This window comes from Nycticebus coucang, chromosome 8 (assembly GCF_027406575.1).
Source record: "Nycticebus coucang isolate mNycCou1 chromosome 8, mNycCou1.pri, whole genome shotgun sequence".
NCBI classification, from domain to species: Eukaryota; Metazoa; Chordata; class Mammalia; order Primates; family Lorisidae; genus Nycticebus; species Nycticebus coucang.
In genome coordinates, this window is record NC_069787.1 from 73,962,897 (window position 1) to 73,988,224 (window position 25,328).

Genomic DNA, 25,328 nt, shown 5'->3' on the forward strand with positions numbered 1-25,328 from the left:
ATGTGAATTACTTTTACATGCAGCAAACACTATGCTCATCTCTAATACTCTGGTCAAAGTATATAGTAATTTTTTGTCAGTCTGGTCAGCAGATTATATGTGGGGAGAGGAGCACATATTGGCTATGTATAATTAGAGTGAGAGACACAAGTGGGAGATAAGAGATTATGTGTGAGAGGTAATTTTAAGTGTCAATTTGAGCCAAGAGGTAAACATGTGCTGGATCAAATATGATTTTGGGGTATGTCTGTGAGGGTGCTTTTGGATGAGATTAACATTTGAGTCGGTACACAGAGTAAAGCTTATTTCCCTCCACAATGTGGACAGCTTTCATCCAGGAGGTTGAATGTCTAAGTAGAATAAAAATTTGAATCTCTCCTGAGTAAGAAGGAACTCCTGTGGGCTGACTACTTGAGCTAGAAGTCTTTCCACCTTTGAACTTGAACTGAAACATCAGCTCTTTTTGAGTTTTGAGCCTGCCAGCTCTAGGATCAGAATTTATGGTATCAACTTTCCTGGTTCTCAGTTTTTTAAATTCAAGTTGGAATTACATTATCAGCTGACATGGGTCTTTTGTTGCCAAGTGCAGATTTTTGGACTTTTCAGTCTCCATATTGTGTGAGCCAATTTCTATTTTATATAATAAATAAAATAATTTCATTTTTTAAAATTTCATGCATATACACATATAGGTATGTGTATATAATTTATTGGTTCAGTTTTTCTGGAGAACCCTGACTAAAACACATTTTGTTGTGAGTGGTTCTAGACCCAGAGGAACAGAATTTGAAGGAAAATTGTATAAATCAGTTCTGAAGTTTCCTAAATCGGCTTTCTAATCTGATTAAATTTAAAGACATTAATAACTCGATTTCCAGTATAAAGAGAGCATTTATATTCTATGGCATGATCTTGCAATGTAATGTGCAAAATACTGAATTGGATATTCCTAATCAACCAGTTATGAAAATAAAGGAGCTGGGTGGCTATGTATGTGATACTCTCAAATATTTGGGGCAAATTAATGACTATAATGAGATTGATTGGTTGATCCTAATGTCACTGAGCTAAGTAGGGAAAAAAAAGGGTGAGTTCAGGGATTCAAATTTCTAGTTCAAACAGCACATACATCATCTGAAGGCTTCTATGACTTTCTTGAAAGAGGACTTTATTTTCTATAGACTCCTATCCTGTGGCTAGCTGAATTATAATGCAAGTTGAACTCCCAACTTCTTGGATGTCTACTGTTAAGGTGAAGGCATTGATTGGGGAGGAATAGGATACTGACAGTATGGGTCTATGTGGGAAGAACTTAATGACGCTGGGGGCATCGAACCCTTAGACATGAGAGTCCTTTTGCCAGTGGAAGAGGGCACACTAGCCCCAGTGGGAGTGGCCTCAACTCCAAGTGGGAGCAGTTCTTATACCTCATCTGAGAGGATCAACCTTGTATCACCTGAGAAAATTGTAATAACCTTCTTGAGGCAGTTACCATTTAAGACAAGGCTGAGTCTCCTTAGGACCCATCTCCACCACTCTGCTTTACTTTTTTTATTTATTTATTTATTTATTTTTATTTTTTATTTTTTTAAATATGGAACGCTTCACAAATTTGCGTGTCATCCTTGCGCAGGGGCCATGCTAATCTTCTCTGTATCGTTCCAATTTTAGTATATGTGCTGCCAAAGCGAGCACCACTCTGCTTTACTTTTAAACCTACAACTAGGCTCAAGTTTCAGCAAAGCCCTAAAGGTGAGGTACAAAGTATATCCTATGAGGAAGTACCCTACACTTCAAAAGAACTACTTGAGTTTTCTACCTTATATAGACAGAAATTTAGGAAAAGTATGGGCAAGATTATCAAGAATATAAGATAATAGTGGAAGGACATCCATGAGGGCAGTGGTGAAAGAAAATCCTCTCAGTGGGTAGAGCTGTTCTCACTTACCTGTTTGTTTACTTTGTTTGGAAAGAGAAAGGCCTAGAAGTATGATTTTATGCCTAATCATGGGCTGTGGCCAATGGTTTTATCAGATGGTCAGGGACTTAGAAAGAACATGATTGGGAAATTAGTTACAGAGAAATTTATGGAAGAGGTATGTGGACAGACTTTTTTAATGGACAAAAAATATGAAGATATTTACATTGTAGGTGAATGTCTACCATAGGATCACCTCTGCAGAGAAGAATATTGATAATCAAGGGAGATGAGATGATATACCATTCTGTAGATAGCAGTCAGCCTCTTCACTGAGCCATTCCTATTATCACCCAATAGGATACTGAACAGAGTGGTCCTAGTGGTAAGAATGGAGGTTATGAGTGGGCTCAGCAATGTGGACTTCCATTCAGCAAGGCAAACCTGGATACGGGCTCTACTGAGTACTCAATCTTCCAGCAACAGATCCCTGAAAAATGGCACCACCTGGGGACAGGGTAATTACATGGGACCACTTCCATGATGAAAGGGGCAAAATTTTCTTCTTTCTGGATTAGAAACTTACTTTGAATGTGGAGTTCCTTTTCCTACACACAGTGCTTCTGCCAAAACTACCATTCATGGACTTAAAGAATGTGTCTTATCCACCATCACAAGATTCTACACAATATTGCTTCTGATCCAGGAACTCATTTCACAATAAATAAAGTGTGGCAATGGGCCAGGTCTCATAGGATTCATTAGTCTTTCCATATCCCCCACCATTCTAAAATAGCTGGCTGACAGAATGGTGGATGGCCTTTTGAAGACTTAGTTATAGTGTCAGCTAGGTGGCTATACCATGCAAGTCTAGGTGAAAGTCTTCTACCAGTCCATATAGGCTCTGAATTACGGTGTTTGTTTGCCTATTCTTCCATAGCTGTGTTTTCTTGATCTAGGAATCAAGGGGTGGAAATAAGAGTAACACCTCTCACTATTATCCTTAGTTACCCACTAGAAAAATTTTTGCTTCCTGTTTCCATGATGTTGTGTTCTGCTGGCATAGAGATCCTAGTTCCAAAAGGAGGAATGCTTCAGCCAGGAGACACAATTATTATAATGAACTGGAAGTTAAGACTGCTGTCTAGCCACTATGGACTCCTCATATTTCTGAATCAACAGGCAAATAAGGGAGTTACTGTGCTGGCTGGGGTGATTGATCCTGACTACCCAGGGGAAACTGGACTACTACTCTACAATGGAGGTAAGAAAGAGTATGTCTGGAATACAGGAGAGCTCTTAGAGAGTCTCTTAGTTTTACCATGTCCTGTGATTAAGGTCAATGTAAAACTAAAACAACCTAATCCAAGCAGGGCTACCCCATCTAATGACCCGGATCATTTAGGAATGAAAGTTTAGAAAACCCCACCAAGTGAAGAATCATTAGCAGCTGATTTACTTGCTAAGGGGAATGGGAGGGCATGAAAAAGGGTAGTTATAAATGCCAGCTATGACCACATGACCAGTTACAGAAATAAAGACTGTACAGAAATAAAGACTGTAATTGTCACTAGTATCTCTTGCTTATGTTTGTATGAATATATTTACATGTGTGTTTTTATGTAAACACATATATTAAGCAAATATCATTGTTTGTCTCTTCTTTTATTCCCTTATCTTTAACATATAATAACACATATAAGATGTATTGACTTTATATCACAGTATTTAAGTATTGTTAATTGTACATCATAACATTCAAGTTATAAAATATTAAGGGGATAAACATCAAAGAGCTTACCTCCATTTCTGAGGAAGAGGTTGGCATATTTTCAGCATTTGTAGGATAGTTGTGTTGTGTTATGAGGAATTATGACCTTCTTATTGTCTTTACTTAAAGATTAAGCAGGGTTTATGAATATGCATATGAATGCCAAGTTGACAAGATGTGAACTTGGTAATATGTGTCAATTTGGGGCAGTAAAGGTTAGAGTGTTTCTTTAAGAAGAGGAGCAGAGTGATAGAATAGTGTAAAAAGGTAAAGTCAAACTGCCACTGAAATTTTGGTACTTGTCCCTAAGGCTGAATCAGTGAGAATGAAGAACAAAGACAAGTGGCTTGAGGAAAAGGGAAGAGAGTTTATTAAAAAGAGAAGGACAGCATACTGGCATCTCAAAGGACTACCATCCCACCTTTAAACAGAAATACAGGGCTTTCTTTATATGAGGGTTTTGAGAGGTTGGGCTCAGGTTTATATGATCAGTGGCTATCGGCTATTGTTGTGTAATGATAGTTGGTGGGTTTGGTTAATCTTATTTCTGACGAAGATGATCTTGTCACCTCCTGACAATTTTGTTGAGCTCTCTCCTGTGGTTTAAGATACTTGAAAACAACATTTTTTTTTTTTGTCCCTTTGATTACTGTCCTAGGACGAGAATGTGGTTTTAATTCCCTAAAAGGATAAGGGATTGGTTTTAAAGAGGCAACTTGTAACATATTTTGCCCTTTTGCAGACCTTTACCTCTGTTATGTATTCCCAACTGTCAATTTTACCCTTTCATATCTATGCGAGAAGGGATGATGTAGTCATCAAGCTACTGCCTTCTGAATTGGGGCAGTGTTTTAGATGGAAGATTTGTATTTATTTATGCTATTGCTGTTTATGGTTTGTCAAAGCTTTGGTAGTAGATTTATAAAAAATTAATTCTGCAACAGATTACCATGCAAGAAAACAGCATAAGCAACAACTACAAACATGAGGATTAACAAGGCAAAATTGAGGACACCTGGTAAGAGAGATTTTTACCTGACTTAGTATCTAAGACACTGTTAGGACTGTGGATTCTTACTGTCACTGTGTGCATAATGTCTGATAAAGGGCGAGGTCAGAAAAAACATGGGACCTCTGGGTATGGAGCTATTAGTTACAATAACAAACCCAGCAGTGAGATAGATCAACAGAAGAGGTGATAGTTTACGAAATCCTCACTAAGGAGTTGTCTCTCCATTCTATAGACAGAACAAATAACCACAAAAATGTTAGCAAAAGAAAAAGGTGTTTTCACTTTTCCTTCTTCTTGAACAAATACTTCAGATAGCTTAAAGTTGGCCATCCACTGGGGCTCATGTCTTCTTCCATGGGATGCCTTTTTACTCTGATATGATGGAACCAAGGTTTTACTCTTAACAATTTCAATCAATATGAGTTGTTAGAAACACTTCATAGGATCCCTTCCATTTCTCTGCCAGTTGTTGTTTGGATACTTGTTCTTTCTAGGCTTTAATCAACAGCTAATATCCTGCTTAAAAGGGTAGAAGGGTGCTTCCAACTAGGCTGTGGACCCAAAAGACGAAAACTTATAATAGTGGTTAGTATTTTATGTATTTGTTTGACATATTACTTTTCTCTGTTTTCTTCACCTATCCTTTTATTACCATACTTACCTTGAGGTACAAGGAAGGGTCTCTCATAAACTATGTCATAGGGGTTTAATTTAAGGCTACTTATATGAGCTGCCCTTACCTGGAGAAGGGCAAGGAGCAATGCCTAATCCACTTTAGATGGGTTTTCTGCATCAATTTTGCCAGAGTTTTCTTTAAAGTATGATTCATTTTCTCTGTTTTTTCCTATTGACTGAGGTCTCCAGTATGTACACAATTTCCATTCTAGTTGCAGAGTTTACTTGCTTGTTGAGTTAGCACCAATATAAAGGAGGGATCCATTATCAATCTGTGTGGAGGAAGGTAAACCATATCTCAGAATGAGTCCCTTCAGAAGGATTCAGGTAACTTCAGATGCTATCTCTGTTTAGGTGGGTTAAGCCTCTACCCAACCTGAAAAGGTTTCTACTAATACAAGAAAGTACTTCAAGTTTCCAGTTGTTTCTGGCATCTGAGTATAATCAATTTGCCTGTCGTCAAAAGGTTGTGTCCCACATGTTAGTTTCCCTGTACAGCAGGATGATTTTCTGTTTTTAGATTGTTTCAAGCACTTAAAGGGCAGTTGTAAATTATTTGTCGAATAGCTTGTTATAAACAGGGTTCTCTTAAATGAGGTTCCACCAAATCCATTGAGGGATCAAATCCATAATGTCGGCATTCCCCTAGGTGCCTCACCAGGCCTGAACCAAGGCTATGGGTAGAAGAATGAGTCCATGAGAATTTTGTTGCCACTTAGCTCTATAGTCCCATAGAACAGATTCCAGCTTTTAGCTCTCTTTTTGTCCTCATCAGTGTAGTGTATTTTATTTTGATCTAAATCTAATTGGGGCATCAAGGACTCAAGGAACAAATCACTTTTCATGGCCAATTGGCATCCTTGTCAGTGGCCTGATTTCCTTTTGCAAAATAAGTGTCTCCTTTTTGGTGAGTGGGACAGCACATGATGGCCACCTGGTTGGGCTCAGCTACATCCTTTATGAGGACCATTATTTCAGTGGCATACTTAATATTCTTATTTTCTGCCATCAGAATTCCCTTTTCATTCCAGATGGCACCATGATCATGCATGACCATAAAGGCATATTTAGAGTCTGGATAAATGTTTACTTTTTTTCCTCTGGGTAAATGGAGAGTGCTGGTTAAAACAATAAACTCAGCCTTCTGGGCTGAAATTGCAGGTGACAGTGCCATTACTTCCAGTGCCTGTCATTCTATGACCACCGCATATGCAGCCCTTGGTTGTCCAATGTCCATAACGCTTCCCATCACTGAAAAGATACCAATCTGGCTCTGGCATTGGCTGATGTAACAGATCCATCCTGCTATGATAGACTGCTTCCAGTACCTCTAAACAGTCTTGCTGCAAAGGCTCATTCTCTTTAGATGGTAACAGGGGCAGAATTGAGAGTAGACACATTCTTCAATTTAATATTCAGATTATCCAAAAGGATACCTGGTATTTTCCCACCTTTCTACAGGCAGCCAATAATCACTCCCCTTCTGTTCCAATAAAGTCACAACCTGGTGGGGGCATATACTACAGCAGGCTGTCCTAAGGTGAATTTTTCAGCCTCTTTTAACAAGTCACAAGCTGCTCCTGCCTGGATGCAAGGAAGCCATCTTCTCACAGTACAGTCCAGTTGCCTTTACAAGTACGCCACTGGCTGTGGGGTGTCTTCCAGTATCTATAATAAGACTCTAAGGCTCATTCCTTGTTTTTCATGAATGTGTGATTTAAATTCTTTCTACAAGTCAGGAAATCCCAAAGCAGTGGCAGTCATAAGAAACTGCTTTAGGTTTTCAAAGGCATTTTGACAGTCTCTTGTCCAGATCAAGGTTCCACATCTGTACCTTTAAGGGCCTTATACGAAGGCTTTGATATTAGTCCAAAGTTGGGGATCCAGATGTGACAGAATCCTGCCATTCCTGGGAACCTGCCAGTTGTCTTTTATTTTAGGTCACCTTAAGATCCAAGGTGACTTGCTTTTAGTCTAACATTAGGCTAATTTGGAATTTCAAATAAGTAACCTGCTGTTTGCAAATCTGTGCCTTATGGGGTGATACTTCATAGCCGCATGAAGCCAAATGACTTACCACAGGACTGTGTCTGGGAGATAATGATAATAATTGGGGCTGGCTATAAGTAAATCATCCATATATTATAACAGAATCCCTTGGTACAATTACAGGTTCTAAAGGTCTCTTGCTAAGCCTTCACTAAAGATGGTAGGAGAATTTTTAACACCCTAAAGCAACACTGTCCAGCAGTGAGGTCATCCTAGTCTTAGGTTCAAGCCATTCAAATGCAAAAAGAAGCTGAGTCTCTTTTTCCAAAGGATGCAAGAGAAAGCATCCTTTCTATATAGCACTGAGGTCTCTTACCTTCTCTCCTTCAGGAAAGGGACCCACTTCCAACTCTGGTTGGGAGCACTCTAAACCTTCTTTAAAAAAAAAAAAAAAGAAGAAGAAGAAGTCTAGTACTGAGTATCATTCATCTTTGCCAGTACTGCTGTCAAAAGAGCACATGAGTTTGGCACCATAGGGTGTACAAGGTCAGACAGTTAAGTTTGCAAACTCATCCTAGAGAAAGTGCTATCTATTTCATTGCTGAATATCACTAGGGTCCCCTTCCTTCGAAGTACATATCTTAAGTACCTTAAGAAGCATGTACTGACACCAGTGCCTAGTCCACCATTCAAAGAACTTTTTCTGGGATGAGTTCATGAACTTAATTGTCTGACCTCGTATGTCTTGTACAGTGTCATTAATGGCACATATATCCTGTAAGAATCCATACCCATTAGTATAGGATTCTTGACAAGTAAAACTGGCATATATTATAGGGGGACCAACAAGACCCTTGCTTAGCAGAATATACATAGGGTTCTGTTTCAGTTCTTATCTTGTATTATATACTTTAAAGGTAATATCAGTAAGCTGTAAGGGATTCATGCCAATTACCCCTTCCACACACTGTAGTTTTCTCCTAATATCTGGACCACTCTGCCCTATAAAAGTCATATTAACCATGCACATATTTTCAGGGGCCTCTGGATCTGCTTCTATATATTTCCAATGTGACTGATAGATGCATTCCAAAAAGTTAGAGGTATTTTCATTAGCTTTTTGCAATAATTCTTGGACCTTATTTAGACTCTTCTGTCTAGGCACTCTCCTCCACCCACTCCCAGCCAGAGGCCTGTCAGAATACACTTTGGTTATAATTTATTCTCATGCTGCCTGCATCTGTATTAGTATCCCAATTTGTTTCTGCCATCAGAATGGCAGCATTGGGGTCTGGGGTCTGATTAGGATCCTCAGCATGCAGACACCATGCCTTCTCCCTGGCCTTGTCCACCATTCACCTATGTGTATCTGCAATAAGTAATATATTTAGTAGGGTCTGTACATCCACCCAATTGAAGTTGTACACTGCAAAGATGGTTGTGAACAACCCTGTCGTTCTCTGAGGGTCCTCTCAGTAGGTTGGATTAGAGCTTTTTCCAATTCAAAAAGTCAGTTTTGAAAAATGGGGTATAAATCCAATAATACCCTGCTAGCTATCTTTGAACATTCAAGCCCCCATATAAGATATTGCCATAATGGAAATTGCCCTGTTCTGGCTAGAGGTGCTCTCTGGCCAAATTTAGTTCCCTGCCAGGTTTGGGAAGAAGAGACCATTCCCACTCCTGAGTCATAACCTGGTGGGCATGGGACTGAAGAATCAGTTCCAGTCATGCCTTCCCCAACTGTGGGCCCCTCACTGGAAATGATGGCTATAGGGGAAATGAAAGTGGGGAAGTAAGTTCTTCCAGGTTTATATTGAAAGGTTTATAAGATTTGATCTGGTCACTTTCTCCTCAGTTTTCTCTTCCAGGGTCTGACTATCTTCATACCCTGGTGGTAGAGGTTTCCTTTGTACCATTAACTTTGTCCCTGGTCTTTCAGCTTCTGTATTATGCAATCACATGAAAGGTTGTACTTACTTATGTGATCTTGCCCCATTTACCTCACCTGAGACAAAATAATTTCAGTTGTAAGATAATATAATAATTTAAGGCTCCATTCAATGACCATTTCTTCTCACACTCCAGCACATACATTGGCCAGAGAGATTTACAATAAAACAGCATTCTCTTTTTAAATATAGCTTGATAGCTATAAGTTCCATTTAGCCAAGATTCTCACCAAGGGACTTTCAGTTGCAATAGAAATGGAGCCTTCCACGTTAAAATAGAACTCACAACAACAATCACAAGCTGACAAGTAGATAATACAGTGAATTCCAAACACAAATAATCTTGATCCCAATGCTAAGGCCTACCAAACACATGGGAATTGTGCAAAAGAGAACTGAATTCTCCTAACCCAAAAGGGGATGAATCCCCCAGATTCTCTATTTCAGCACAACTGTGACTTCTACACCTATGTTGCCACAGATGTCCTACTACAGGGCTGGAAGGGTCAAAAAGTTCCCCAAATGGGTGGTAAAAAGGGTCTCTGTGTGCACACCAAGGATCTTACCAAAGGGGAGAGGTATTATGAATCTTCCCAAATCCATTTCCTTTTTCTCATGAAAGTTCAGGTTGTGAAAAGTTGAATCAAATTCAGGGAGGGAGAGATGGAAGTTCCCTGGAGCTATACTGGCTCTGGCAGCTGCTAAGGTGGTCCCTCACTCTCTCACCAAGGAAAGATGATCCTCCTCTAGGTGAAGACCCATAACTTCACCTGGGGATACTCCCCATCTCTTCCATCCATGGCACTTGCAGAATGTTGTTCCACTGGGATGCTGATTTCCCTACTTTGGGAGGCCAAATTTTGTGACTTAAAGTTCATTACTTGTCTCTGAAGCCATATCAGTGAGAACAAAGACAAGCAGTTTGAGAAAAAGGAAAGAGAAGTTTATTAATTTGCCTGCAAATGAGGAGGACAGCAGACTAGCATCTTGAAAGACTGCCATCTTGCCTTTAAACAGAAATATAGGGCTCTTAAAAGTAGGGTTTTCAGAGGTTGGGCTTGGTACTCTGTGACCAGTGTTATATGTCCTGGCTTTGGGCTACTGTTGTTCTACACTTGATCTTACCCAGAAGGCCGAGAAGCGATCGGGCTACTGTTGTTTACTTAGTTTTAGTTGACCTTATCTCCAGTGAAGATGATTTTATGATCTCTGAACAATGTGAGCCAACTCCTATGTTTTAAGATACTAGAAAACAAAGGACATTTTTCTGCCATTTTGATTACTAGTCTCAGGCAGGAATGCAGGTATTAATTCCTAAAAAAGGAGGGGGAGAGTTTAAAGAGACGACTCATAATAAATTTTGCCCTTTTTCAGACCTTTATCTCTGTTACAAAAACAGATTCTAATATCAGGTACCATTCCAGTGTATTAAGACAGAAATTTCTGTGTTTTAAAACTGCTCTTTCAGTTGAAGTAGGCAATGAATTTGCAAGCAATAGAAATCAACAGTGCTATTATTGTAGTTGAAAGGTGTAAATGGTGGCACCCAGAGATGAGGCTGCAGAGTAAATGCTCAGGACAACTGAACATTGAAAGGGGGCAGTGACCAACTGGACAGGGCAAAGATCATCTCTATGCCCTGAGAGATATGGGGATATAGAGGGTGGGTGAATTTCACAGCTTTCCTGTAAATTTAGGGACTTTTGGTGGAAATTTCTCAGGGTGTAGGGCTAGCCACATTCTTTGTATCTTTGTTTTAGAAGGAAAGAAGGAGGAAGGGAAGGGGGAAAGGGTTTGTGTGTGGCTGCCTTAGGCCCCCCAACAGCGGTGGTTCAGAGAGAAGGGAACAAAGGTCTGAAGTATGATGGTAGTGCTTATAATTGTGGAGGTATGGAGGTAGAATGGGGAAAGACTGAAGGAAAAGAAAAAGGCAAACAAGACTTTACAATTTAAAGCAAAATGATAGAGTTATCGATGCCATTAACAAAGGCAGATGAACTAATAGCCCAGAAGGGCCTGATTTGTGGGCAAAGACATGGAAATTGATTTATTCTTATAACAAATCAATTCAAAGAAGCTTTCTTCCTTGAAATATCTGATGAAGTCTGACCACATACAATTTTAAGTATTTAAATGTGTTTAAAATTTTGGTAATACCAGGATCATGTGCATTGAGCCATGGATCCTTATGTTTTATAATCTTGTCTGTTCCAAAAACAGTAAATATCAAAGAACAAAATCACCATCCCATGTCATCATAGTGGTAAAAATTATGATAGGAATTTCCTTCTGTGAGTGTATGTTCTTTGGCACTCATGCAGGAACACATAGAGGATGCTCTACATACACAGAGGTCCTCAAACTTTTTTAAACAGGGGGCCAGTTCACTGTCCCTCAGACCGTTGGAGAGCTGGACTATAGTTTAAAAAAACTATGAACAAATTCCTATGCACACTGTATATATCTTATTTTGAAGTAAACAAAACGGGAACAAATGCAATCACACCACCTCATGTGGAGACTGAGGACCCCTGCATAAGAAGTGTTCCTTGCTACAACATGTCAGAGATGAATGCACCCGGGAACATGGGACATTTCCAAATTGTGACATGGGAAAACCACTCGTATTTCCTTGTGGACAGTTGTTGAGCATTATTGATTCCTGGAGAAATTTTTAACTGACCCTGCTTACATTATTCCTTTTGATATAGTACTGTTAATGGAAAAAAATCTCCAACTATGGAAAATAAATTCAAAGAAGTTTATTTTGAGCCAAATAGTGTTACTGACCCAAAGCATATGAACTCAAGACATTCTGCAGAAATGTGCCTCTAGTCGGTGGGTTACAGTTTGATTTAACACATTCGTGGAGACAGGAATTACACATAAGGTATGGGAAAGAAATACATTATTTTGGCCAGAAAAGAGTTATAGATGAGTTTAAGGATGCTTTGATTTATAATTGGTTGAAGAAATGAAACTTTATCTCAAAAACAGAAATATTTATTTTAAAATAAGGATATCTATTAATCAGAAACAAGACACCAGACATTTACTGAAACTCAACCATCTATTAAGTAAATTGATGGCCTTTAAGTGTTGTTTAGGCTTTGTATCACATGGCCTTAGGCTTGTTAATTATTTGGTTTCTTTTTGTTGCAAAAATAACTCCTAAAAAGGAGGGTTAACTTGTCTGACCTCTGTTCTCTTCATGGCTGGCAACTCAATTTTAAGGATTTTCTGGGGTCCACTTGGCCAAGAGGGGTCCATGGGGGTTGGGGGTGGGGCTTCAGATTTTATCTTATTGTACAATTCAATGTACTAGAATGCTTTTAACTTGAAACAATAATAGAAATTCAGTATTAAATCAAACAAAAACAATATTCTAAGTAAAACAAACTTGTGGATGGCAATCACTCCTGAAATTGTGTAAAAGCATGTAATTAATGTGACTCTCCATGTTATCATTTTCATCCAAAGGAAGCTAATCTGTGTCAGGGTAATGTTGTCAAAGGGGGTTTCAGTCTAGGTCCAGTTATGTGTTGCACAAAAATCCAAATTATTGGGTGGTGCCTGTGGCTCAAAGGAGTAGGGCACCAGCCCCATATGCCAGAGGTGGCAGGTTCAAACCCAGACCCTGCCAAAAACTGCAAAAAAAAAAAAAAAATCCAAATTATTGAGGTGGGGATTGCCAAGGAAAAAAGGAATTTTTTAATATGATAGACTTCTTGTCAGGAGATTGGAAGAGACTGCCTCAAATTCATCTTTCTGACTAATAGAGATCATGGGTTTCTTAAGGAGGGTAGGCTGAGGTGATGGTGACTTCTGACAGTAGGAAGTCTGCCTTGGAGCCTTCAGGATTTCAACTCCTTTGTCTTATAGGAAATTAATAAATTCTGGGAAATGACTCAAATGATCCAGTCATTAGAAGTAGTTACTTAAGGGTGAGGACCATAAAAAAAGGGGTCAGGCAGGCACAAATGGGTCATGCTTGTAATCCTATCACTCTAGGAGACTGAGGCAGGCTTCTTGTTTGAGCTCAGGAGTTTGAGACCAGCCTGACCAAGAGAGAGAGACCCCTTCTCTACTAAAAATAGAAAACTAGCTGGGTGTCATGGCAGGCAACTATAGTTCTAGCTACTCAAGCAGATGAGGCAAATGGATCACTTGAGCCCAGGAGTCTGAAATTGCTGTGAACTATGATGATGCCATGACACTCTACCCCAAGGCAATGGAGTGAGATTCTGTCCCCCAAAAATATAGTGGTCACTGAAATTTCTTCATGAAGCCAGTTACAGTAAGACATGAGAGTCTTCAAAACCATTCAAGACAGACACTAGGAGTTGAACTGAGAATTTGGGTTGTGCAAATGGGTTCTTTTTCATAGATGATTATCACTGGCAGAAGCACCCACACAGACATTTATTAAGCATTTATTAAAAAGTAGTCAAAAAACAATTTATACAGTTTACTTAGCTCTATTATTTAAAGTAATATAACCATAGTTTACATGAAAAATTCACTCTGGTTAGATTTGACCATTTTCTAGTGGTAGGTTAGCTATGTTATCCTTTTAGAGACCACCATAGATCTACTCCATCATAGTCTGATTTGGAGATCAAGCTCAAGAAATACTGTCACGTTAGACTAGATATAGTCTACAAATTTCCCCCACATTCTTAGTGTATTCCTCTTGACCTTGTATGGTGAAGAATGTCTCTGAAATAATTTAACCAATACACAATTTTCACAAGGGCAGCTCATTTCCAACATTATGCTAATTAGCATGCCACTATTCGCATCAGTTACCCCATTTCTAACAATAATTATGTTAATTGAGATAGGAATAGTTTTAAATACTTACATAAACCTCTGGCCTTTCTCATTAAATGCTAGCTGACCTCCTGTAGGGTGTGAAATTCTGATTAGGGCAGTTGAGTGCCCCTGAAAAGTAGCACCCATCACACAGACATTCTCCACTAAAGATGTTGTAAAGTAAATTACAGACATCACAACACAAGGTTGCTGGAGAAAAGTTTGAGAAATAAAAATAATGTGCCTGTGAATTAAGGAATTATATTGGAGATATCTGTCAGCAATTTTAACAGTACAATATTTTAACAGTACAAATTTCACATTCTGAGTTAAAATAAAACACAGGACTTCACGTGTTGTATTTATGCTTTTTCCCCAATTGTTAAAAGAGGCTATTAATGCAAAAGGATTCTGGGCTCTTATTACAGAAGGAGGAAATGATAACTGTGGTTTATTTGTAAAATTCTAGGGAAATTCCGATTCCCACTCAAATTGAAAGGTATAGCAAGGTAGTTCCCAGAGACTAGGCTACAACAGAGACCTGTAGGCCAGGTTTATTGAGATCCAACTAGGCAGTGCAAAGGCGGTGTCTGCACCCGGGGGTAGTTAGAGACCACTTTTAGATGGGGATACTGGGGGTGAGCAAATTTCACAGCTTACAGAGAAAGTTAGTGTCTTTGGTGAGAACTTTTCAGGGTGTGGGGCTAATCAGATCCTTTGTCTTTGTCTTAGGAGGAGAAATAGAGGGAGGAGGAGAGGGAAGAGGGGAAAGGGTTCATGTGTGGCTGTGTTAAGCCCCTCCCTACCCCGACAAATGATCTCTTTTTCTTTGTGCTATATAGAAAACTTCAAAAATACCTAGGATCTGAAAAATGTAAGTCTACAAGTAAAGTTAAATTCTAATAGAAAGAATTGGAAATTTTTTGGTTCACATTTTACCTCTACCACTTCCTAGTTGTCACTCAATCCTTTGGAGCTTTATTTCCCTCCTGTTTAAGTGAGAGGATTAGAGATCAGTATTCTCCAAAGAGTGTAAATTAGGTCTGTACTGCTGATGGTGGATTTGCTAGTGTGCTGAAGTTGGGTTAGGATGGGAGGGAGGCTCTTCCTAGTCAAATCGCCTCCTCAAACTATTAAGTAAGTGTTTTGTTTTGTTTTGTTTTTCTTTTAGACCGAGTTTCACTATGTCACCCTCAGTAGAGCGCCATGGCGTCACAGCTCATAGCAACCTCCAACTCTTGGGGTTAAGTGATTCTCTTGCTTCAGCCTCCCAAGTAGCTGGGACAACAAGTGTATGCCACAATGCCTGGCTAATTTTTTGTTGCAGTTGATTAGCTGGCCCAGGCAGGGATCGAACCCGCCACCCTAGATGTTATGTGGCTGGCACGGTAACCACTATGCTATGGGTGCTGACCCATAAGTGCTTTTCTTAATTGTAGTTTTTCCCAAAGCTATTGAAACACTAACAGATATGAACTCCTAGAGGTCCAGATACATATTTCAAATATTTTACTTCATAAAAGATTAGGGTACGTGTTGCCTTCCTTCTGTGGCATTCCAAGAAACCTAAAAAAATTATTTAAATTATTTAAAAGTTTAACAAAATCTACATGTTGATCATTTTGATAGTAATGCAAAAGAATACATTCTTTGACTATTATTATTATTAAATCATAGCTGTGTACATTAATGCGATCATGGGGCACCATACACTGGTTTTATAGACTGTTTGACACATTTTCATCACACTGGTTAACATAGCCTTCCTGGCATTTTCTTAGTTATTGTGTTAAGACATTTATATTATACATTTACTAAGTTTCACATGTACCCTTGTAAGATGCACCTCAGGTGTAATCCCACCAATCACGTTCCCTCCACCCATCCTCCCCCCTCTCTCCCCTCCCTCTCCCTCTTCTCCCTATTCTTAGGTTATAACTGGGTTATAGCTTTCATGTGAAAGCCATAAATTAGTTTCATAGTAGGGCTGAGTACATGGGATACATTTTCTTCCTTTCTTAAGATACTTTACTAAGAAGAATATGTTCCAGCTCCCTCCATGTAAACATGAAAGAGGTAAAGTCTCCATCTTTCTTTAAGGCTGCATAATATTCCATGGTGTACATATGCCACCATTTATTAATCCATTTGTGGATCGATGGGCTCTTGGGCTTTTTCCATGACTTAGCAATTATGAATTGAGCTGCAATAAACATTCTGGTACAAGTATCTTTGTTCTAATGTGATTTTTTGGTCTTCTGGGTATATGCCTAGTAGAGAAATTATAGGATTTAATGGCGGATCTATTTTTAGATCTCTAAGTGTTCTCCAAACATCTTTCCAAAAGGAATGTATTAATTTGCATTCTCACCAGCAGTGTGGAAGTGTTCCCTTTTCTCCACATCCACGCCAACATCTCTGGTCTTGAGATTTTGTGATATGGGCTAATCTTACTGGAGTTAGATGATATCTCAAAGTAGTTTTGATTTGCATTTCTCTAATGATTAAAGATGATGAGCATTTTTCGTATGTCTGTAGACCATGTGCCTGTTTTCTTCAGAGAAGTTTCTGTTCAAGGCCCTTGCCTAGCCTGTGATGGGATCACTTGTTCTTTTCTTACTTATACGTTTGAGTTCTCTGTGGATTCTGGGTATTAAACCTTTATCAGAGACATAGCCTGCTAATATCTTCTCCCATTCCGACGGCTGTTTACTTGCTTTACTTACTGTGTTCTTGGCTGTGCAGAAGCTTTTTAGTTTGATCAAGTCCCAGTAGTGTATTTTTGAAGCTGCTTCAATAGCCCGGGGGGGTCCTCCTCATAAAATACTCGCCCAGACCGATTTCTTCAAGTGTTTTCCCTGCACTCTCTTTTAGTGTTTGTATAGTTTCGTGTCTTAAGTTTAAATCTTTAATCCAGTGAGAGTGTATCTTAGTTAATGGTGAAAGGTGTGGGTCCAGTTTCAGTCTTCTACAGGTTGCCAGCCAGTTCATCCAGCACCATTTGTTAAATAGGAAATCTTTTCTCCACTGAATGGTTTTAATTGGCTTGTCAAAGATCAAATAACGCTAAGTAGCTGGATTCATCTCTTGGTTCTCTATTGTGTTCCAGACATTTACTTCTCTGTTTTTTGTGCCAGTACCATGCTGTTTTGATCACCATCAATTTATAGTATAGTGAGGTCTGGTAGCGTGATTCCTCCTGCTTTGTTTTTATTTCTGAGTAATGTCTTGACTATTCAAGGTTTTTTCTGATTCCATATAAAACAAAGTATTACTTTTTCGAGATCTTTAAAGTTGACAGTGGACCTTTAATAGGGATTGCATTAAAATTGTATATTGCTTTGGGTAGTATGGACATTTTAACAATGTTGATTCTTCCCAGCCATGAGCATGGTATGTTTTTCCATTTGTTAACATTTTCAGCTATTTCTTTTCTTAGAATTTCATAGTTCTCTTTATAGAGATGTTTTATGTCTTTCACATCCTTCGTTAGATAAACTCCCAAATAGATCATCTTCTCTGGCACTACTTTGAATGGAATAGAATCCTGAACTGTTTTTTCAGCTTGACTATTGTTGGTATATATAAAGGCTACCAATTTATGAATGTTGATTTTGTAGCCTGAGATGCTGCTGTATTCCTTGATCACTTCTAAGAGTTTTGTAGTAGAATCCCTGGTGTTTTCCAGGCATACAATCATATCATCTGCGAAGAGCAAAAGTTTGATCTCTTCTGACCCTATAGGGATACCCTTGATCGCCTTTTCTTCCCTAATTGTGATAACTAAAACTTCCATTACAATGTTAAAGAGCAGTGTAGACAATGGGAAGCCTTGTCTGGTTCCTGATCTGAGTGGAAATGATTTCAATTTAACTCCATTCAATACGATATTGGCTGTGGGTTTGCTGTAGATGGCCTCTATCAGTTTAAGAAATGTTCCTTCTATACCAATTTTCTTAAGTGTTTTTATCATGAAGGGATGCTGGATATTATCAAAAGCTTTTTCTGCATTAATTGAGAGAATCATATGGTCTTTGTATTTTAATTTGTTTATGTGCTGTATTATACTTACAGATTTACATATATTGAACCAGCCTTGAGACACTGGGATAAAACCAACTTGGTCATGATGTATAATTTGTTTGATATGTTGCTGAATTCTTTTTGTTAGGATCTTGTTGAGTATTTTTGCATCTATATTCATTAGTGATATTGGTCTATAATTTTCTTTCCTTGTTGGGTCTTTTCATGGTTTGTGGATCAGGGTGATGTTTGCTTCATAGAATGTGTTGGGTAGTCTTCCTTCTTTTTCTACATTTTGGAAACAGTTGAGAAATATAGGTACTAGTTCCTCTTTAAAAGTTTGGTAGAATTCTAACATGAAGCCCTCTGGTCCCTGGCTTTTCCTTTTAAGGAGATTTTGTATGGTTGATGCTATTTCGGAACTTGATATTGGCCTGTTCAACATTTCCACTTGATTCTGGCTAAGTCTTGGAAGGTGACGTGCTTCCAAGTATTGGTCAATTTCCTTCAGATTTTCATATTTCTGAGAATAAAGTTTCTTGTAATATTCATTAAGGATTTTTTGAATTTCTGAGGAGTCTGTTGTTATTTCGTCTTTGTCATTTCTGATTGATGAGATTAGAGATTTTACTCTTTTTCTCCTGATTAGGTTGGCCAAAGGTTTATCTATTCTACTGAACTTTTCAAAAACCCAACTTTTTGATTTATTGATCTGTTGTATAATTCTTTTGTTTTCAATTTCATTTAATTCTGCTCTAATTTTGGTTATTTCTTTTCTTCTACTGGGTTTGGGGTTGGAATATTCTTCCTTTTCCAGTTGCTTGAGATGTCCCATTAAGTTGTTAACTTCCTCTCTTTCCATTCTCTTGAGGAAGGCTTGCAGTGCTATTAATTTCCCTCTTAGGACTGCCTTTGCAGTATCCCAGAGGTTCTGAGAATTCGTGTCTTCATTGTCATTTTGTTCCAAAAATTTGGTAGTTTTCTTCTTAATCTCATCTCTGATGCAGCTATCATTCAGCATAAGGTTATTTAACTTCCATGTTTTTGTATGAGTATGCAGATTCCTGTTGTTACTGAGTTCAACTTTTATTCCAAGGTGGTCCGAGAAGATGCAAGGAATAATTTCTATTTCTTTAAATTTACTGAGGTTAGACTTGTGACCTAAGATGTGATTGATTTTTGAGTATGTTCCATGGACTGATGAGAAGTATGTGTATTCAGTTTTGTTGAGATGAAATGTTCTGTAGATGTCTGCTAAATCCAAATGTTGGATGGTTAGGTTTAAATCTACAGTTTCTTTTCTCAGCTTCTTCTTGGAGGATCTATTGAACACTGTCAAAGGAATGTCGAAATCTTCAACTATTATTGAGCTGGAGGAAATCAAGTTGCTCATTTCTGTTAGAGTTTCTCTTACAAATTGAGGTGCATTCGGTTGGGTGCATATATATTAATAATTGAAATCTCATCCTGTTGAGTATTACCCTTAACAAAATGAAGTGACCATTCTTATCCTTCCTTACTTTTGTTGGCTTAAAGCCTATCGTGTCTGCAAATAGAATTGCCACACCTGCTTTTTTTGATTACCATTTGCCTGAAATATGGACGACCATCCTTTCACCCTGAGTCTATATTTATCTTTTAAGTAAGATGTGATTCTTGTATGCAGCAAATATCTGGCCTGAGTTTTTGTATCCAGTCAGCTAACCTGTGCCTCTTTAGAGGACAGTTTAAACCATTCACATTAATGGATAATATTGATAAGCCTGGTAAAATTTTGAGTATCGAGTTTTTTGAAAGTCCAGGGGAAATTTTTAATCCTTTTGCCACTGTGGAAGTTGGAGTTTGATCCAAAGTTTCTGAGTGACTTTACTTTTGTGGTAGAGGATTGGGCTGGTCATTATGGAGGATAGGTCTGAGAATATCCTGAAGAGCTGGTTTGGTTGTGGGAAATTTCTTCAACATATGAATGTCATTAAAATATTTAATTTCCACATACTCAGTTTAGCTGGATACAGGATCCGGGGTTGAAAGTTATTTTGCTTCAGAAGATTAAAAGTCGATGACCACCCTCTTCTGGCTTGAAAAGTTTCAGCAGAGAGATCTGCAGTCATTCTAATATTCTTTCCTTTGTAGGTAATGAATTTCTTACGTCTGGCTGCTTTCAGAATTTTCTCCTTCATATTAACTTTAGTGAAGTTAATTATGATATGCCTGGGGGATGTCTTATTCGGATTGAGTTGTGCTGTGTTTCTGAAACTGTCTGCTACCTGAATTTCAGAATCTCTTGGCATGTCTGGAACATTCTCTTTCATAATTTCATGGAGAAGGGCCTCTTTGCCAAGCGAGGCCACTTCATCACTATCAGGGATTCCAATGATGTGGATATTAGCCTTCTTCAAGTTATCCCAGAGCTCTCTGAGGGAGTGATCCATTTTTGCTCTCCATTTCTCTTCCTCTTAGAGAGTTTAGGAGCATTCAAAGGCTTTGTCTTCAATGTCAGAAATCCTTTCTTCTGCTTGCTCCACTCTGTTACTGAAGCATTCTACTGTATTTTTCAGATCTTTGAGGGCTGCAAATTCTTGCTTCAGTGCGTCAAAATCTTTGGTTGTTTTGTCTTTAAATTCGTTAAATTCTTGAGACAACTTTTGAATTTATCATGGAATTTCTAATTCCGACTTTTGAATTGCTCCTCGAATTTCTAATTCCAAATTTTCCTCCATTCTATTAATCTTGTTTGCAATCCAAATTCTGAATTTGATTTCTGACATTCGGCCAGCTGTTTATGCATGGGATCTTCAGTTACATCTGCCATATCTTTCCTTGGGGGGGGCGGGCAGGAGGTTGATCTATTCTGGTTATTCATGTTACCAGAGTTTTTCCGCTGATTCCGCACCATGATGGTTTTACACCATTTGATTTTTGCCCTGGAGCTTTGTCGATGACCCGTACAGTGCTATGGCCTGAGAAACTGGGGACCTGTTTGGTGTGATGGGGCTAAGTGGTTATGTCTTATTTTAGCTTCTCTCTGTCCAACCCTAGTGAAACAGTTAGTCTGGGTTGAAGTCCAAGCTGTGGATAAATATCAGCAATTAAGTCACCCTGCCCCCACAGGCAACAATTGGAAAAGGGAAATCAAACCTTCCTACAACCACATACCCAGGGCACCACTTAAATAGTCCTTGAGTCATTAGCTCAGTTCAAAAGGTCCAAATCAATTGTCTCAGTCAGCACCTGTCTCAGGTGGGAGAGTTTAAAAGGTCTCTGGCAACTGGATTGCAGGGTTCTGATGACAACTCAGATATGGCTTGCTCCGGTGCTCCATGGAATCAGGAGAACCCACCCAGCAAATAGATTAGTCAGGGAAGGTTGATGCCTCCTTCCCCACCTTGCACCTCTGTCACACCCAGTCACTGATAGCCCCGCAGGGCTGTTACCTGGTTGCCTCTAGTGAACAGATATTCCAGGGGGTTGTACCTGCCTAAATCACAAGGAAATCTATTTCTGCTCAGCCAGGCTGCTGCGCTCTGCCTCTATCCAGCAGGGGGAGGTGAGGACTGACAACCCTGGGTGCTTTTTAGAGGATGGGAGGTGTTCACTCAGTTCAGCCCCGCCCCTGATTGATGTTACTGACAGAACAGTACAGAATAACTTTGTAGGGATTTGTTTCTGTCCCTGCTAAATTCCACTGCAGAAGAGAAGCTGTTTTGAGTTCCCATAGCCTGCACCTCAGGCCCTGTCTTTGCTCCTGCAGGTTTGTATTTGATTAGCTGTCAGTTCTAGCTTCTTGCCTTCGTCTATAGGCTGACGATCCCCTGAGGCCTGAGTTCGTCTTAGTTTCAGTAAAGTGGTCCTTTGTGTCCACCCTGCCCTGGGAACTTCCCAGCTCTGCGTGTGCATTTCTAGTCTCCGCGCTCCACCCAGGTTGGTACCACCTCAGGCAAACCCTTTTCTCATGGGGCTTGCCTTTCCGTCCCAGATCTGTTCTATGGTGGTTGCCACCTGAGAAAATGTCCGGCCTCCTCTGGTTGCCCAGGGAGACAGGGAATGTGGCTTTGGAATATCCGGGTGTGAGCCCTATTGTTGCCAAAAACAGCTGCTGCTCTGCACCTTGGGGCACCGCCGCTCCAGTGTGGTTCCCTCTCAGCCAACCCTCCTCTCCTCACTCCCATGCTGCAGAATCAGCACAGATGAGCTGCAGTTTAGACCCTGTCCACACCCCTTGAGAAATCACCCAAGAATCTGGACTCCTCGGGGGCAGGCCTCCAGACCTCAGAGTGAGAGTTGAGGGGAGTGTTGGGAGCTCAGAATTGCAGGTAGAGAATATATACAGTTCTATACAGTTTTATGCCTGGCAGGAAAATGCCGTGGCACTCTAGTAGGGGAGGTAGGTCCAGTTTTTAGAGGGTCTGTCCTGTGGAGTGTAGTGGGAGGACCTTTGAACTCTGCTCGTTTGTTTGTGGGGCACTCTGAGCCATCCTCATGGGGGAGGGGACTCCCATCTGGTTGGTGATGGATTTTGTACCTTTTGTTTGTATCCTTGGGGTCGCAGCTCGCCTCAGCGGGGTTGATGTGCATTCTTCAACCTTCTGTCTTGGTGCAGCTCTAATCCACCAGGTTACTTGCTAAATTTCTGTCCTTTAACTCTCCTTCTGGATGGGAGCCTCTGTAGAAAGTTGGCTTCAGTCAGCCATCTTGTCTCCACCCTCAAAAGATTACATTCTTTCAAAAACATTTCTAAAAAACGTAGGTACCCTTTTCTGTGGTGCCCTACCACTTATTTAGTTTACCTGTGGATAATTTAGAAATGGGAATACAGTGTGCAGTATTTTCCCACACTCATCAGCTAAGGAATAACAGGTCTGAATTTGTAAAGGAGAGCTTTATTTTTCATAAAGGGTTGCAGCCTGCAAAACACAGACTCCAGCCAGAACCCAAGAGCAAGCACTTCCAGGGAATGGTAAAGGAATAGTAATTTATAGTGGGCAGAGTGGCCAAATATATATATTTAACAAGCTACAGGATGAGTAATTAATATTTATAAAAGTAGAAACATAAGCATGCCCAGTAGGGCTCTGTGCAGTTTCTTGGAAACCAACTCCAAAAAATGGTGACATTAGCCTAATCCAAGGATGGCATTACTCCCTTCATGTCAAAATGTGAAGCAGAAGACACAAAAACCCTCACTGTACAAGTGTAGACTGCCCAGAACCACTCCGTGGTCAAGGGTCTCTTATCAGGAAGGAACGCTGGTCAGTTATTAAGTCAAAACACCTAAAAGGGAAGAGGATCCTTAGGCTGTGGTTTGAAATCAGCAGTGGAACAAGTCTTTCCAAAGGGCTGGTTTGCATTTAACTCTTAGGAAAGAAAGCCTAATGACTTGGAGGGAAGAGGAAGCGGTGTAAGGCAGGGAGTGCAAGAAGGCACTCTGCCTTCCCATTTGGTCATGGCCAACAACTCAGTTCTGATGTTTCTCTGGAGTCTACTTGGCCAAGAGGGGTCTGTTCAGTTGGTTGGGGGGCTAAGGATTTTATTTCTCACTTTGGACCATAAAACTCCTATTTTTATACAGCATATGAAGCTAGTTTGTCAGATATTCCTGTGGAAAATATTATTGTTTAATGATTTTTAAGACTTCTTCAATTCTTAAAAAAACTAGGTTAAGAGGATTATGGATTTCTATGGTCTAGACTACTCACTGGGTTGTTTTTGTTGTTTGTTTGTTTTATTTTCTTTTCTTTTTGGGAGAGAAGGGATTTGAAAGAACTCTATATTTTTAAATTCAGTGAAACTCCTATTTTATCAACATTGACTCTGACCTTAGAAGGCCCTAATCTCAAATTGGGTATTGCAAGTTCTTTTTATTCTTCAAATCTTCTCTGGCTAACTGACCTGCTGTACATACCAAACTCCTATACACTGTCAGTATACTAACAATGTGTAAATTATGTCCTTTATGTACTTTAAGTTTATGAGTAATAATATGTTTTCTGAATTGCTAATACACATACATTTCATATGTCATGGGTAACATAATACACTTCACATGCACTGTGCTTCACAGTTTGCAAATGTTTTCATACTCATTATCCCTTTCACATGATTCTTCTTTTTATGTTGAAATCCATTTTATTTCTAATCTTACAGTCCATCTTAAAATATTCTTGTTGCTAAAGATTCTGCACTTGACATTTTAGAACCCTTCTATCTTTATGAGTGAAATCCATAAGCATTAGGTAAATATGAATGGCAACTACTTCTTTCTTCAAACATGAACATGTAAAGTACCATGATGTATTTCTCATTTGTTTTCATATAGCAATGAAGCCATTTTAAGGACCAATTATGAAAAAGGACTATTGGAAATGTTACGTTTTTCAGTAGGTTATAAAACCTAAAAAAGCTACCCTATTTCCCCGAAAATAAGACAGTGTCTTGTATTAAGGTTTGCTCCCAAAGATGCGCTAGGTCTTATTTTCAGGGGACGTCTTATCTTTCCTTTAAGTAGGTCTTATTTTTGGAGGATGTCTTATTTTCGGGGAAACAGGGTAGCTCCAACCTGGTACAGAAATACTGATGCTTCTAAGATCAGTGATTATCTAGTACCTGAGCAGTGAGAGTCTTCTTTGCACTATAGTCCACTGAGTAAGTCACTATTCATTGAGCATCTGTTAAAGAGGTTTGTGATGTTTTTAGGCAGTTTCTACACAATACACAAGATTGAACAAGGGAGTGGAAATGAAGTACAGACACCCCACACACACACACACCAAAAGAAAAAATAAAAACAATAAAAAGTTTTGTTCACATAGCGATATAGATTTTAAGAAATAGAGGAATTCTTTCTAGACAAAGTGAGCTAAAATATAAACCATGGTTTCTAGACTAGTAAACATCCCTTATTATTGCTCTATAAAAATTATAGTTGCATTCCTTCTTAGAAGAAATCTCATTTTCTTATATAACACGGGGGGGGAAGGATGAATTTCTAGAGACTTAAACGATTGGCAAAAAATAAATATTCAGTGAATCAACGAGTAGCTTGCATGTTTTAAGAAACAAGTTAATCAGGCTTCTAATAGCTACAGCTGGCACAGTTAACAGCTTTTTGCAAATTAGGAAAAGGAGACCTTTTTCTAGAAAGGCCATCTCAGCCTCAATATGATACAGTTTAAG

General features: G+C 39.2%; 1 protein-coding gene and 1 non-coding gene across 8 annotated transcripts in view; one reads left to right on the forward strand and one right to left on the reverse strand.

Annotated features, from left to right (window-relative positions):
* The window catches only part of RBMS3 (RNA binding motif single stranded interacting protein 3), a 793,177-nt gene that overhangs the window by 759,881 nt on the left and 7,968 nt on the right, over nt 1–25,328 (forward strand). The gene's annotated exons all lie outside the window — the stretch shown is intronic.
* On the reverse strand, nt 1,589–1,695 carry LOC128592827 (U6 spliceosomal RNA). Its single transcript, XR_008382040.1, has one exon. It is a non-coding gene; the product is annotated as a U6 spliceosomal RNA (small nuclear RNA).